Source organism: Scylla paramamosain, unplaced genomic scaffold (assembly GCF_035594125.1).
Source record: "Scylla paramamosain isolate STU-SP2022 unplaced genomic scaffold, ASM3559412v1 Contig46, whole genome shotgun sequence".
NCBI classification, from domain to species: Eukaryota; Metazoa; Arthropoda; class Malacostraca; order Decapoda; family Portunidae; genus Scylla; species Scylla paramamosain.
The window spans coordinates 669,050-685,552 of record NW_026973711.1 but is presented as its reverse complement, the minus strand read 5'-3'; the positions used below and the strand labels follow the sequence as shown (position 1 = coordinate 685,552).

The 16,503-nt window shown below is 57.9% G+C and overlaps 1 long non-coding RNA gene across 1 annotated transcript; it reads left to right on the top strand.

Annotated features, from left to right (window-relative positions):
- Window positions 1–6,072: 6,072 nt before the first annotated feature.
- LOC135098124 (uncharacterized) lies at window positions 6,073–16,503 on the top strand. Its single transcript, XR_010266594.1, has 4 exons — window positions 6,073–6,207; window positions 10,565–10,764; window positions 11,939–12,055; window positions 16,369–16,503. It is a non-coding gene; the product is annotated as an uncharacterized LOC135098124 (long non-coding RNA).

Genomic DNA, 16,503 nt, shown 5'->3' with positions numbered 1-16,503 from the left:
TGGCCTGGCCTGGCCTGGCCTGGCCTGGCCTGGCCTGGCCTGGCCTGGCCTGGCCTGGCCTGGCCTGGCCTGGCCTGGCCTGGCCTGGCCTGGCCTGGCCTGGCCTGGCCTGGCCTGGCCTGGCCTGGCCTGGCCTGGCCTGGCCTGGCCTGGCCTGGCCTGGCCTGGCCTGGCCTGGCCTGGCCTGGCCTGGCCTGGCCTGGCCCTGGCCTGGCCTGGCCTGGCCTGGCCTGGCCTGGCCTGGCCTGGCCTGGCCTGGCCTGGCCTGGCCTGGCCTGGCCTGGCCTGGCCTGGCCTGGCCTGGCCTGGCCTGGCCTGGCCTGGCCTGGCCTGGCCTGGCCTGGCCTGGCCTGGCCTGGCCTGGCCTGGCCTGGCCTGGCCTGGCCTGGCCTGGCCTGGCCTGGCCTGGCCTGGCCTGGCCTGGCCTGGCCTGGCCTGGCCTGGCCTGGCCTGGCCTGGCCTGGCCTGGCCTGGCCTGGCCTGGCCTGGCCTGGCCTGGCCTGGCCTGGCCTGGCCTGGCCTGGCCTGGCCTGGCCTGGCCTGGCCTGGCCTGGCCTGGCCTGGCCTGGCCTGGCCTGGCCTGGCCTGGCCTGGCCTGGCCTGGCCTGGCCTGGCCTGGCCTGGCCTGGCCTGGCCTGGCCTGGCCTGGCCTGGCCTGGCCTGGCCTGGCCTGGCCTGGCCTGGCCTGGCCTGGCCTGGCCTGGCCTGGCCTGGCCTGGCCTGGCCTGGCCTGGCCTGGCCTGGCCTGGCCTGGCCTGGCCTGGCCTGGCCTGGCCTGGCCTGGCCTGGCCTGGCCTGGCCTGGCCTGGCCTGGCCTGGCCTGGCCTGGCCTGGCCTGGCCTGGCCTGGCCTGGCCTGGCCTGGCCTGGCCTGGCCTGGCCTGGCCTGGCCTGGCCTGGCCTGGCCTGGCCTGGCCTGGCCTGGCCTGGCCTGGCCTGGCCTGGCCTGGCCTGGCCTGGCCTGGCCTGGCCTGGCCTGGCCTGGCCTGGCCTGGCCTGGCCTGGCCTGGCCTGGCCTGGCCTGGCCTGGCCTGGCCTGGCCTGGCCTGGCCTGGCCTGGCCTGGCCTGGCCTGGCCTGGCCTGGCCTGGCCTGGCCTGGCCTGGCCTGGCCTGGCCTGGCCTGGCCTGGCCTGGCCTGGCCTGGCCTGGCCTGGCCTGGCCTGGCCTGGCCTGGCCTGGCCTGGCCTGGCCTGGCCTGGCCTGGCCTGGCCTGGCCTGGCCTGGCCTGGCCTGGCCTGGCCTGGCCTGGCCTGGCCTGGCCTGGCCTGGCCTGGCCTGGCCTGGCCTGGCCTGGCCTGGCCTGGCCTGGCCTGGCCTGGCCTGGCCTGGCCTGGCCTGGCCTGGCCTGGCCTGGCCTGGCCTGGCCTGGCCTGGCCTGGCCTGGCCTGGCCTGGCCTGGCCTGGCCTGGCCTGGCCTGGCCTGGCCTGGCCTGGCCTGGCCTGGCCTGGCCTGGCCTGGCCTGGCCTGGCCTGGCCTGGCCTGGCCTGGCCTGGCCTGGCCTGGCCTGGCCTGGCCTGGCCTGGCCTGGCCTGGCCTGGCCTGGCCTGGCCTGGCCTGGCCTGGCCTGGCCTGGCCTGGCCTGGCCTGGCCTGGCCTGGCCTGGCCTGGCCTGGCCTGGCCTGGCCTGGCCTGGCCTGGCCTGGCCTGGCCTGGCCTGGCCTGGCCTGGCCTGGCCTGGCCTGGCCTGGCCTGGCCTGGCCTGGCCTGGCCTGGCCTGGCCTGGCCTGGCCTGGCCTGGCCTGGCCTGGCCTGGCCTGGCCTGGCCTGGCCTGGCCTGGCCTGGCCTGGCCTGGCCTGGCCTGGCCTGGCCTGGCCTGGCCTGGCCTGGCCTGGCCTGGCCTGGCCTGGCCTGGCCTGGCCTGGCCTGGCCTGGCCTGGCCTGGCCTGGCCTGGCCTGGCCTGGCCTGGCCTGGCCTGGCCCTGGCCTGGCCTGGCCTGGCCTGGCCTGGCCTGGCCTGGCCTGGCCTGGCCTGGCCTGGCCTGGCCTGGCCTGGCCTGGCCTGGCCTGGCCTGGCCTGGCCTGGCCTGGCCTGGCCTGGCCTGGCCTGGCCTGGCCTGGCCTGGCCTGGCCTGGCCTGGCCTGGCCTGGCCTGGCCTGGCCTGGCCTGGCCTGGCCTGGCCTGGCCTGGCCTGGCCTGGCCTGGCCTGGCCTGGCCTGGCCTGGCCTGGCCTGGCCTGGCCTGGCCTGGCCTGGCCTGGCCTGGCCTGGCCTGGCCTGGCCTGGCCTGGCCTGGCCTGGCCTGGCCTGGCCTGGCCTGGCCTGGCCTGGCCTGGCCTGGCCTGGCCTGGCCTGGCCTGGCCTGGCCTGGCCTGGCCTGGCCTGGCCTGGCCTGGCCTGGCCTGGCCTGGCCTGGCCTGGCCTGGCCTGGCCTGGCCTGGCCTGGCCTGGCCTGGCCTGGCCTGGCCTGGCCTGGCCTGGCCTGGCCTGGCCTGGCCTGGCCTGGCCTGGCCTGGCCTGGCCTGGCCTGGCCTGGCCTGGCCTGGCCTGGCCTGGCCTGGCCTGGCCTGGCCTGGCCTGGCCTGGCCTGGCCTGGCCTGGCCCTGGCCTGGCCTGGCCTGGCCTGGCCTGGCCTGGCCTGGCCTGGCCTGGCCTGGCCTGGCCTGGCCTGGCCTGGCCTGGCCTGGCCTGGCCTGGCCTGGCCTGGCCTGGCCTGGCCTGGCCTGGCCTGGCCTGGCCTGGCCTGGCCTGGCCTGGCCTGGCCTGGCCTGGCCTGGCCCTGGCCTGGCCTGGCCTGGCCTGGCCTGGCCTGGCCTGGCCTGGCCTGGCCTGGCCTGGCCTGGCCTGGCCTGGCCTGGCCTGGCCTGGCCTGGCCTGGCCTGGCCTGGCCTGGCCTGGCCTGGCCTGGCCTGGCCTGGCCTGGCCTGGCCTGGCCTGGCCTGGCCTGGCCTGGCCTGGCCTGGCCTGGCCTGGCCTGGCCTGGCCTGGCCTGGCCTGGCCTGGCCTGGCCTGGCCTGGCCTGGCCTGGCCTGGCCTGGCCTGGCCTGGCCTGGCCTGGCCTGGCCTGGCCTGGCCTGGCCTGGCCTGGCCTGGCCTGGCCTGGCCTGGCCTGGCCTGGCCTGGCCTGGCCTGGCCTGGCCTGGCCTGGCCTGGCCTGGCCTGGCCTGGCCTGGCCTGGCCTGGCCTGGCCTGGCCTGGCCTGGCCCTGGCCTGGCCTGGCCTGGCCTGGCCTGGCCTGGCCTGGCCTGGCCTGGCCTGGCCTGGCCTGGCCTGGCCTGGCCTGGCCTGGCCTGGCCTGGCCTGGCCTGGCCTGGCCTGGCCTGGCCTGGCCTGGCCTGGCCTGGCCTGGCCTGGCCTGGCCTGGCCTGGCCTGGCCTGGCCTGGCCTGGCCTGGCCTGGCCTGGCCTGGCCTGGCCTGGCCTGGCCTGGCCTGGCCTGGCCTGGCCTGGCCTGGCCTGGCCTGGCCTGGCCTGGCCTGGCCTGGCCTGGCCTGGCCTGGCCTGGCCTGGCCTGGCCTGGCCTGGCCTGGCCTGGCCTGGCCTGGCCTGGCCTGGCCTGGCCTGGCCTGGCCTGGCCTGGCCTGGCCTGGCCTGGCCTGGCCTGGCCTGGCCTGGCCTGGCCTGGCCTGGCCTGGCCTGGCCTGGCCTGGCCTGGCCTGGCCTGGCCTGGCCTGGCCTGGCCTGGCCTGGCCTGGCCTGGCCTGGCCTGGCCTGGCCTGGCCTGGCCTGGCCTGGCCTGGCCTGGCCTGGCCTGGCCTGGCCTGGCCTGGCCTGGCCTGGCCTGGCCTGGCCTGGCCTGGCCTGGCCTGGCCTGGCCTGGCCTGGCCTGGCCTGGCCTGGCCTGGCCTGGCCTGGCCTGGCCTGGCCTGGCCTGGCCTGGCCTGGCCTGGCCTGGCCTGGCCTGGCCTGGCCTGGCCTGGCCTGGCCTGGCCTGGCCTGGCCTGGCCTGGCCTGGCCTGGCCTGGCCTGGCCTGGCCTGGCCTGGCCTGGCCTGGCCTGGCCTGGCCTGGCCTGGCCTGGCCTGGCCTGGCCTGGCCTGGCCTGGCCTGGCCTGGCCTGGCCTGGCCTGGCCTGGCCTGGCCTGGCCTGGCCTGGCCTGGCCTGGCCTGGCCTGGCCTGGCCTGGCCTGGCCTGGCCTGGCCTGGCCTGGCCTGGCCTGGCCTGGCCTGGCCTGGCCTGGCCTGGCCTGGCCTGGCCTGGCCTGGCCTGGCCTGGCCTGGCCTGGCCTGGCCTGGCCTGGCCTGGCCTGGCCTGGCCTGGCCTGGCCTGGCCTGGCCTGGCCTGGCCTGGCCTGGCCTGGCCTGGCCTGGCCTGGCCTGGCCTGGCCTGGCCTGGCCTGGCCTGGCCTGGCCTGGCCTGGCCTGGCCTGGCCTGGCCTGGCCTGGCCTGGCCTGGCCTGGCCTGGCCTGGCCTGGCCTGGCCTGGCCTGGCCTGGCCTGGCCTGGCCTGGCCTGGCCTGGCCTGGCCTGGCCTGGCCTGGCCTGGCCTGGCCTGGCCTGGCCTGGCCTGGCCTGGCCTGGCCTGGCCTGGCCTGGCCTGGCCTGGCCTGGCCTGGCCTGGCCTGGCCTGGCCTGGCCTGGCCTGGCCTGGCCTGGCCTGGCCTGGCCTGGCCTGGCCTGGCCTGGCCTGGCCTGGCCTGGCCTGGCCTGGCCTGGCCTGGCCTGGCCTGGCCTGGCCTGGCCTGGCCTGGCCTGGCCTGGCCTGGCCTGGCCTGGCCTGGCCTGGCCTGGCCTGGCCTGGCCTGGCCTGGCCTGGCCTGGCCTGGCCTGGCCTGGCCTGGCCTGGCCTGGCCTGGCCTGGCCTGGCCTGGCCTGGCCTGGCCTGGCCTGGCCTGGCCTGGCCTGGCCTGGCCTGGCCTGGCCTGGCCTGGCCTGGCCTGGCCTGGCCTGGCCTGGCCTGGCCTGGCCTGGCCTGGCCTGGCCTGGCCTGGCCTGGCCTGGCCTGGCCTGGCCTGGCCTGGCCTGGCCTGGCCTGGCCTGGCCTGGCCTGGCCTGGCCTGGCCTGGCCTGGCCTGGCCTGGCCTGGCCTGGCCTGGCCTGGCCTGGCCTGGCCTGGCCTGGCCTGGCCTGGCCTGGCCTGGCCTGGCCTGGCCTGGCCTGGCCTGGCCTGGCCTGGCCTGGCCTGGCCTGGCCTGGCCTGGCCTGGCCTGGCCTGGCCTGGCCTGGCCTGGCCTGGCCTGGCCTGGCCTGGCCTGGCCTGGCCTGGCCTGGCCTGGCCTGGCCTGGCCTGGCCTGGCCTGGCCTGGCCTGGCCTGGCCTGGCCTGGCCTGGCCTGGCCTGGCCTGGCCTGGCCTGGCCTGGCCTGGCCTGGCCTGGCCTGGCCTGGCCTGGCCTGGCCTGGCCTGGCCTGGCCTGGCCTGGCCTGGCCTGGCCTGGCCTGGCCTGGCCTGGCCTGGCCTGGCCTGGCCTGGCCTGGCCTGGCCTGGCCTGGCCTGGCCTGGCCTGGCCTGGCCTGGCCTGGCCTGGCCTGGCCTGGCCTGGCCTGGCCTGGCCTGGCCTGGCCTGGCCTGGCCTGGCCTGGCCTGGCCTGGCCTGGCCTGGCCTGGCCTGGCCTGGCCTGGCCTGGCCTGGCCTGGCCTGGCCTGGCCTGGCCTGGCCTGGCCTGGCCTGGCCTGGCCTGGCCTGGCCTGGCCTGGCCTGGCCTGGCCTGGCCTGGCCTGGCCTGGCCTGGCCTGGCCTGGCCTGGCCTGGCCTGGCCTGGCCTGGCCTGGCCTGGCCTGGCCTGGCCTGGCCTGGCCTGGCCTGGCCTGGCCTGGCCTGGCCTGGCCTGGCCTGGCCTGGCCTGGCCTGGCCTGGCCTGGCCTGGCCTGGCCTAACCTGGCCGAGGACATTAAAAATTAGTCACAAGGCAAAAAGACGATTCAAAGTGACTGACATACCAAGCAATTAATTAGTGAAATCAGTCTTTGTTGACTACTCCAAAGCCTTTCAGTTTGTCGACCTCAGTATACTGTTAGGAAAAAGTGCATTATTAAGACATTATTAGTGGTTGTATCACGGTATTTTATAATAGACTTATAACTAGTTTCCCCTGAAAATCTTTCGTTTTCTACCATTCTCCCATTCTACACGCCTGAGCCCTGACAGAGACCCAGAGAAATGTAAACAGGCACGAGTCAGACTTGATATAGGGCTGAATTTGTTGCTTTTCAGAGAGGGGCAGTCGGTCTCTACATGCGTGAGGTGGCGAGGGGCGTGTCCAGGGGGCGGCTAGTAGCGTGTGCCACCATGGAAATATGTACAGACATAAAGAAGACGCCCTCAAGAAAGGTAAGGCCGGTTCCAGCTTTTATTTTTTATTTTATTTATTTCCAACCCGGCCTGGGACCCCCCCTTTCCCGGGCCCTGAGGTGTTGGGGGGACGGCCCGGGGGTGCTGTGTGCCCGTGAGTGTACCAGGTGCTCAAGCTTATACAAAACAAGGAAAGTTTGAAGCATTTTTAGAGGGGCAGTCGGTCTGTACATGCGTGTACATTAATTTTGAGGTGTTCCTTGTCATCCCCTGTCACTCCTGCCTGCCTCTGTCACCTCTACCAATCCCTGTCAAGCTCTGCCAAGCCCTTTGTCACCTCTCAAGTAATGAGGTGGCTTGAGATGTGAGATTTTAAACAGAAGCCTTTGCTGTCACCCCTGCCAAGCCCTACCAAACCCTGTCAGCCCCCACCAAGGCCCTCTCAAGCCCCACCAAGGCCTGTCAACCCCCTACCGAGACCTATCAGCTCTATAATCTCGAAAAAAGTGCAGTGTCTTAGGAGGGATTGATTAAGTAAACAGTGACTTATGGCCAAAATGGAACTATATGGAGATTAAGTAGAGATTAGAATAGAAGCTGAAATTGAGCAGGATAGTTACAATCACAGACTTCCAACTTGCTACTCCTTGGTGTGAAAGAATCTGCAGGAAATTAAGTACATGGCAACTCCTGTTAGTCCCTCATGTGTTCTTGAAAGCAGACTGACAGATTCAGTGTGTGACATGCTGACGTGGGGGAAGGCTGTCTGGTGGCTGCTCTATGCTGTAGCTAACAAAATGGTTGTGTTTCAAGTGTTGTCATGCCTGGAAAGTCTACAGGTCATCATTACTAGTATAAATGTGTACTACAATGGTGAAATTTAGTGAAAAAATGTGCTGTTTATGTATTGGCAGGGAAAGATTTGTGCTCATCAAGACAATGATAAAAAATTTTTTTATATTATTATTATTATTACTATTTTTTTTTCTTTTACTTGTTTTGCTGTAAGATGAGACTACAATAACTGCCCCCTTGATGCCCTATAAGGTACCGCCAAGCACCAAGGGGCGGCCACCACGGTGTACAGTGAAGCACGTCCCAGCATCCCTGTCACCATCTTTTCCCTGCCAATAATTATGCATTACATTTCCCAACTAATTTCATTCTAGTGCAACATTTCTACTACTAATGGTGGCCTGTACACTTCCCAGCATGACCAGTACAGCACTTCAAACAAACACAGCCTTTTCTTAGCCACAGCAAGGTGCAGCCACGACAGACAGCCTTCCCTAAGTCAGCATGTCACACTGCATCCATAACACTGAGCTTCCAGGAACACATCTGGGGGACTGATACAAGTTGCTGTGTAGGTCATTTGTCCCAGCAGACTCTTTCACACCAAGCAGGCATGAGGTGGTAGTCTGTGCAGTGCGTCAGTGCTTGGAATTTTGAACCGGTCTTGCTGCATCTATGGCCCAGAGACCAAACACAGACCAAACAGAGGGCTAGCTGAACCTAACACAAACCAAACAGACGCCCACCAGAACCATACACAGGCCCACAGAACTAACTGACTGGCTGGCCGGCTGACTCGCTGGCTGAGTGACTGACTGACTGACTGACTGACTGACTGGCTGGCTGGCTGGCTTGCTGGCTGGCTTACTAACTGACTGACTGACTGACTGGCTGGCTGAGTGACTGATTGACTGGCTGGTTAGCTAGTTGGGTGGCTAGCTGGTTGGTTGAATGGCTGACTGACTGACTGACTGACTGACTGACTGACTGACTGACTGACTGACTGACTAGCTGAGTGACTGATTGATTGGCTGGTTGGTTGAATGCCTAGCTGGCTGGTTGAATGGCTGACTGACTGACTGACTGACTGACTGACTGACTGACTGACTGACTGACTGACTGACTGACTGACTAACTGACTGACTGACTAGCTGAGTGACTGATTGATTGGCTGGTTTGTCGAATGGCTAGCTGGCTGGTTGAATGGCTAACTGACTGACTGACTGACTGACTGACTGAATGACTGACTGACTGACTAACTGAGTGACTGATTGATTGGCTGGTTGGTTGAATGGCTAGCTGGCTGGTTGAATGGCTGACTGACTGACTGACTGACTGACTTACTGACTGACTGACTGACTAACTGACTAGCTGAGTGACTGATTGATTGGCTGGTTGATTGAATGGCTAGCTGGCTGGTTGAATGGCTGACTGACTGACTGACTGACTGACTGACTGACTGACTGACTGACTGACTAGCTGAGTGACTGATTGATTGGCTAGTTGGTTGAATGGCTAGCTGGCTGGTTGAATGGCTGACTGACTGGCTGACTGACTGACTAACTGACTGACTGACTGACTGACTGACTGACTGACTGACTAGCTGAGTGACTGATTGATTGGCTGGTTGGTTGAATGCCTAGCTGGCTGGTTGAATGGCTGACTGACTGACTGACTGACTGACTGACTGACTGACTGACTGACTGACTGACTGACTGACTAGCTGAGTGACTGATTGATTGGCTGGTTGGTTGAATGGCTAGCTGGCTGGTTGAATGGCTAACCTGACTGACTGACTGACTGACTGACTGACTGACTGACTGACTGACTGACTAACTGAGTGACTGATTGATTGGCTGGTTGGTTGAATGGCTAGCTGGCTGGATGAATGGCTGACTGACTGACTGACTGACTGACTGACTGACTGACTGACTGACTGACTGACTGACTGACTAACTGACTAGCTGAGTGACTGATTGATTGGCTGGTTGGTTGAATGGCTAGCTGGCTGGTTGAATGGCTGACTGACTGACTGACTGACTGACTGACTGACTGACTGACTGACTGACTGACTGACTGACTGACTGACTGACTGATTGATTGGCTAGTTGGTTGAATGGCTAGCTGGCTGGTTGAATGGCTGACTGACTGGCTGACTGACTGACTGACTGACTGACTGACTGACTGACTAGCTGAGTGACTGATTGATTGGCTGGTTGGTTGAATGCCTAGCTGGCTGGTTGAATGGCTGACTGACTGACTGACTGACTGACTGACTGACTGACTGACTGACTGACTGACTAGCTGAGTGACTGATTGATTGGCTTGTTGGTTGAATGGCTAGCTGGCTGGTTGAATGGCTAACTGACTGACTGACTGACTGACTGACTGACTGACTGACTGACTGAGTGACTGATTGATTGGCTGGTTGGTTGAATGGCTAGCTGGCTGGATGAATGGCTGACTGACTGACTGACTGACTGACTGACTGACTGACTGACTGACTGACTGACTGACTGACTAACTGACTAGCTGAGTGACTGATTGATTGGCTGGTTGGTTGAATGGCTAGCTGGCTGGTTGAATGGCTGACTGACTGACTGACTGACTGACTGACTGACTGACTGACTGACTAGCTGAGTGACTGATTGATTGGCTAGTTGGTTGAATGGCTAGCTGGCTGGTTGAATGGCTGACTGACTGGCTGACTGACTGACTGACTGACTGACTGACTGACTGACTGACTGACTGACTAGCTGAGTGACTGATTGATTGGCTGGTTGGTTGAATGGCTAGCTGGCTGGTTGAATGGCTGACTGACTGACTGACTGACTGACTGACTGACTGACTGAGGCAGAGAGACAGGTAGGTGTTGGCAGGGTTGGTTTGGTTTGGAGTGTTGAGGTTTTATGATATTGTAGAGACAGAGAGGTTCAAAGCTTAATTAGACTTGTATCTTTGAGCCATGAGTCAGTAGAGAGGGAGAAAGAGGCAGACAGGCAGAGAGACAGGAAAAACAGGGAGGAAGAAAAGCTATTTGCACTGTACCTATAGGTCAGTATGGTGTAGAGTTGTATACTTGAATCAAGAGTAAATATAGACGCAGATACAAAGGCGGGCAAGCTGAGAGAGAGGGAAAGAAAGGGTCTGAATAAAAGGGAGGAGTCAGGCCTGCAGAAGGGGAGCTTTTGGTATTGTTTACTGATTAGTGTGATAAAGTGTTGTGTTGTGTTGTGAGGTGCAGAGAAAGAGAGAGAGGCTTGTGTGGTGATATTTCATGTTGATGTACAGCAATATGAAATAGTTCTCAGGAGAGAGAGAAAGAGATAGAAATTAGTGACACACACACACACACACACACACACACACACACACACACACACACACACAGTAATACTCTATAGAAACCTATTTCTTTCCTAATTTGTCTATCTCCATCTTGTTTTTCATTGTAAGTCATTAATGTTTATCTTGTATTGTCTTGGCATTATTAAAACATGAGGTATATTATTATTAGTGGTTGTAGTTTTGTATCACAACATTAACTTATATTAGTTTTGCCTGAAAATCTCTCGTTTTCTAACATTCTCCCATCCTGCAGGCCTGAGTCCAGACCGAGACCCAGAGAAATGTAAACAAACGCACCAGTCAGACTTGATATAGGAGTGAATTTGTTGCTTTTTAAAGCGGCAGTCGGTCTGTACATGTGTGAGGTGGCGAGGGGTGTCGCCAGGGGGCGGCTAGTAGCGTCTGCCACCAGGGAAATATGTAAAAACATAAAAAAGACGCTTCTCAAGAAAGGTAAGGCCGGTTGCAGCTTTTATTTTTTCTTTATTTCTTTCCATCAGGTTAGGTTTATATTAATTCAGTTAGTTAGGTTTGGTTAAGTCTCTCTCTCTCTCTCTCTCTCTCTCTCTCTCTCTCTCTCTCTCTCTCTCTCTCTCTCTCTCTCTCTCTCTCTCTCTCTCTGTGGTGCTAATGGTGCAGGAAGGCCTTGTCTACCTGCACCATAAGCCACTATACCATGCGTCACTGTACATTTAAACTGTACCCCAAAAACTTAACCTAACTGGCCCTCACTTAAAAAAAAATATATCGTTTTTTTTTCGTGTTCTTAATATTTCAGTGCTACAATACCACATCACTGTACCCTATGATGCTAATGGTGCAGGAAGGCCTTGTCTACCTTCACCATAAGCGACTGTACCATGCGTCACTGTACCTTAAAACTGTACCACAAAAACAACCTAACTGGCCCTCACCTGAAAAAAAATATCTTTTTTTTTTTGTGTTTGCTTAATATTTCAGTGCTACAGTACCACAGCACTGTACTCTATGGTGCTAATGGTGCAGGAAGGCCTTGTCTACCTTCACCATAAGCCACTGTACCATGTGTCACTGTACCTTAAATCTGTACCACAAAAACAACCTAACTGGCCCTCACCTGAAAAAAAATCTTTTTTTTTTAACCTAACCTAACCTAACCTAACCTTACCTAACCTAACCTAACCTAACCTAACCTGACCTGACCTGACCTAACCTAACCTAACCTAACCTAACCTGACCTAACCTAACCTAACCTAACCTAACCTGACCTGACCTAACCTAACCTAACCTAACCTAACCTAACCAAACCTAACCTAACCGAGACATTAAAAATTAGTCACAAGGCAAAAAGACGATTCAAAGTGACTGACATACCAAGCAATTAATTAGTGAAATCAGTCTTTGTTGACTACTCCAAAGCCTTTCAGTTTGTCGACCTCAGTATACTGTTAGGAAAAAGTGCATTATTAAGACATTATTAGTGGTTGTATCACGGTATTTTATAATAGACTTATAACTAGTTTCCCCTGAAAATCTTTCGTTTTCTACCATTCTCCCATTCTACACGCCTGAGCCCTGACAGAGACCCAGAGAAATGTAAACAGGCACGAGTCAGACTTGATATAGGGCTGAATTTGTTGCTTTTCAGAGAGGGGCAGTCGGTCTGTACATGCGTGAGGTGGCGAGGGGCGTGTCCAGGGGGCGGCTAGTAGCGTGTGCCACCATGGAAATATGTACAGACATAAAGAAGACGCCCTCAAGAAAGGTAAGGCCGGTTCCAGCTTTTATTTTTATTTATTTATTTCCATCCCGGCCTGGGACCCCCCCTTTCCCGGGCCCTGAGGTGTTGGGGGACGGCCCGGGGGTGCTGTGTGCCCGTGAGTGTACCAGGTGCTCAAGCTTATACAAAACAAGGAAAGTTTGAAGCATTTTTAGAGGGGCAGTCGGTCTGTACATGCGTGTACATTAATTTTGAGGTGTTCCTTGTCATCCCCTGTCACTCCTGCCTGCCTCTGTCACCTCTACCAATCCCTGTCAAGCTCTGCCAAGCCCTTTGTCACCTCTCAAGTAATGAGGTGGCTTGAGATGTGAGATTTTAAACAGAAGCCTTTGCTGTCACCCCTGCCAAGCCCTACCAAACCCTGTCAGCCCCCACCAAGGCCCTCTCAAGCCCCACCAAGGCCTGTCAACCCCCTACCGAGACCTATCAGCTCTATAATCTGAAAAAAGTGCAGTGTCTTAGGAGGGATTGATTAAGTAAACAGTGACTTATGGCCAAAATGGAACTATATGGAGATTAAGTAGAGATTAGAATAGAAGCTGAAATTGAGCAGGATAGTTACAATCACAGACTTCCAACTTGCTACTCCTTGGTGTGAAAGAATCTGCAGGAAATTAAGTACATGGCAACTCCTGTTAGTCCCTCATATGTTCTTGAAAGCAGACTGACAGATTCAGTGTGTGACATGCTGACGTGGGGGAAGGCTGTCTGGTGGCTGCTCTATGCTGTAGCTAACAAAATGGTTGTGTTTCAAGTGTTGTCATGCCTGGAAAGTCTACAGGTCATCATTACTAGTATAAATGTGTACTACAATGGTGAAATTTAGTGAAAAAATGTGCTGTTTATGTATTGGCAGGGAAAGATTTGTGCTCATCAAGACAATGATAAAAAAAAAATTTTATTATTATTATTATTACTATTTTTTTTCTTTTACTTGTTTTGCTGTAAGATGAGACTACAATAACTGCCCCTTGATGCCCTATAAGGTACCGCCAAGCACCAAGGGGCGGCCACCACGGTGTACAGTGAAGCACGTCCCAGCATCCCTGTCACCATCTTTTCCCTGCCAATAATTATGCATTACATTTCCCAACTAATTTCATTCTACTGCAACATTTCTACTACTAATGGTGGCCTGTACACTTCCCAGCATGACCAGTACAGCACTTCAAACAAACACAGCCTTTTCTTAGCCACAGCAAGGTGCAGCCACGACAGACAGCCTTCCCTAAGTCAGCATGTCACACTGCATCCATAACACTGAGCTTCCAGGAACACATCTGGGGGACTGATACAAGTTGCTGTGTAGGTCATTTGTCCCAGCAGACTCTTTCACACCAAGCAGGCATGAGGTGGTAGTCTGTGCAGTGCGTCAGTGCTTGGAATTTTGAACCGGTCTTGCTGCATCTATGGCCCAGAGACCAAACACAGACCAAACAGAGGGCTAGCTGAACCTAACACAAACCAAACAGAGGCACACCAGAACCATACGCAGGCCCACAGAACTAACTGACTGGCTGGCCGGCTGACTCGCTGGCTGAGTGACTGACTGACTGACTGACTGACTGGCTGGCTGGCTGGCTTGCTGGCTGGCTTACTAACTGACTGACTGACTGACTGGCTGGCTGAGTGACTGATTGACTGGCTGGTTAGCTAGTTGGGTGGCTAGCTGGTTGGTTGAATGGCTGACTGACTGACTGACTGACTGACTGACTGACTGACTGACTGACTAGCTGAGTGACTGATTGATTGGCTGGTTGGTTGAATGCCTAGCTGGCTGGTTGAATGGCTGACTGACTGACTGACTGACTGACTGACTGACTGACTGACTGACTGACTGACTGACTGACTGACTGACTAACTGACTGACTGACTAGCTGAGTGACTGATTGATTGGCTGGTTTGTCGAATGGCTAGCAGGCTGGTTGAATAGCTAACTGACTGACTGACTGACTGACTGACTGACTGACTGACTGACTGACTAACTGAGTGACTGATTGATTGGCTGGTTGGTTGAATGGCTAGCTGGCTGGTTGAATGGCTGACTGACTGACTGACTGACTGACTTACTGACTGACTGACTGACTAACTGACTAGCTGAGTGACTGATTGATTGGCTGGTTGGTTGAATGGCTAGCTGGCTGGTTGAATGGCTGACTGACTGACTGACTGACTGACTGACTGACTGACTGACTGACTGACTAACTGAGTGACTGATTGATTGGCTAGTTGGTTGAATGGCTAGCTGGCTGGTTGAATGGCTGACTGACTGGCTGACTGACTGACTAACTGACTGACTGACTGACTGACTGACTGACTGACTGACTAGCTGAGTGACTGATTGATTGGCTGGTTGGTTGAATGCCTAGCTGGCTGGTTGAATGGCTGACTGACTGACTGACTGACTGACTGACTGACTGACTGACTGACTGACTGACTGACTGACTGACTAGCTGAGTGACTGATTGATTGGCTGGTTGGTTGAATGGCTAGCTGGCTGGTTGAATGGCTAACTGACTGACTGACTGACTGACTGACTGACTGACTGACTGACTGACTGACTAACTGAGTGACTGATTGATTGGCTGGTTGGTTGAATGGCTAGCTGGCTGGTTGAATGGCTGACTGACTGACTGACTGACTGACTGACTGACTGACTGACTGACTGACTGACTGACTGACTGACTAACTGAGTGACTGATTGATTGGCTGGTTGGTTGAATGGCTAGCTGGCTGGTTGAATGGCTGACTGACTGACTGACTGACTGACTGACTGACTGACTGACTGACTGACTGACTGACTGAGTGACTGATTGATTGGCTAGTTGGTTGAATGGCTAGCTGGCTGGTTGAATGGCTGACTGACTGGCTGACTGACTGACTGACTGACTGACTGACTGACTGACTAGCTGAGTGACTGATTGATTGGCTGGTTGGTTGAATGCCTAGCTGGCTGGTTGAATGGCTGACTGACTGACTGACTGACTGACTGACTGACTGACTGACTGACTGACTAGCTGAGTGACTGATTGATTGGCTGGTTGGTTGAATGGCTAGCTGGCTGGTTGAATGGCTAACTGACTGACTGACTGACTGACTGACTGACTGACTGACTGACTGACTGACTGATTGATTGGCTGGTTGGTTGAATGGCTAGCTGGCTGGTTGAATGGCTGACTGACTGACTGACTGACTGACTGACTGACTGACTGACTGACTGACTGACTGACTGACTGACTAACTGACTAGCTGAGTGACTGATTGATTGGCTGGTTGGTTGAATGGCTAGCTGGCTGGTTGAATGGCTGACTGACTGACTGACTGACTGACTGACTGACTGACTGACTGACTAGCTGAGTGACTGATTGATTGGCTAGTTGGTTGAATGGCTAGCTGGCTGGTTGAATGGCTGACTGACTGGCTGACTGACTGACTGACTGACTGACTGACTGACTGACTGACTGACTGACTAGCTGAGTGACTGATTGATTGGCTGGTTGGTTGAATGGCTAGCTGGCTGGTTGAATGGCTGACTGACTGACTGACTGACTGACTGACTGACTGACTGACTGAGGCAGAGAGACAGGTAGGTGTTGGCAGGGTTGGTTTGGTTTGGAGTGTTGAGGTTTTATGATATTGTAGAGACAGAGAGGTTCAAAGCTTAATTAGACTTGTATCTTTGAGCCATGAGTCAGTAGAGAGGGAGAAAGAGGCAGACAGGCAGAGAGACAGGAAAAACAGGGAGGAAGAAAAGCTATTTGCACTGTACCTATAGGTCAGTATGGTGTAGAGTTGTATACTTGAATCAAGAGTAAATATAGAGGCAGATACGAAGGCGGGCAAGCTGAGAGAGAGGGAAAGAAAGGGTCTGAATGAAAGGGAGGAGTCAGGCCTGCAGAAGGGGAGCTTTTGGTATTGTTTACTGATTAGTGTGATAAAGTGTTGTGTTGTGTTGTGAGGTGCAGAGAAAGAGAGAGAGGCTTGTGTGGTGATATTTGATGTTGATGTACAGCAATATGAAATAGTTCTCAGGAGAGAGAGAAAGAGATAGAAATTAGTGACACACACACACACACACACACACACAGTAATACTCTATAGAAACCTATTTCTTTCCTAATTTGTCTATCTCCATCTTGTTTTTCATTGTAAGTCATTAATGTTTATCTTGTATTGTCTTGGCATTATTAAAACATGAGGTATATTATTATTAGTGGTTGTAGTTTTGTATCACAACATTAACTTATATTAGTTTTGCCTGAAAATCTCTCGTTTTCTAACATTCTCCCATCCTGCAGGCCTGAGTCCAGACCGAGACCCAGAGAAATGTAAACAAACGCACCAGTCAGACTTGATATAGGAGTGAATTTGTTGCTTTTTAAAGCAGCAGTCGGTCTGTACATGTGTGAGGTGGCGAGGGGTGTCGCCAGGGG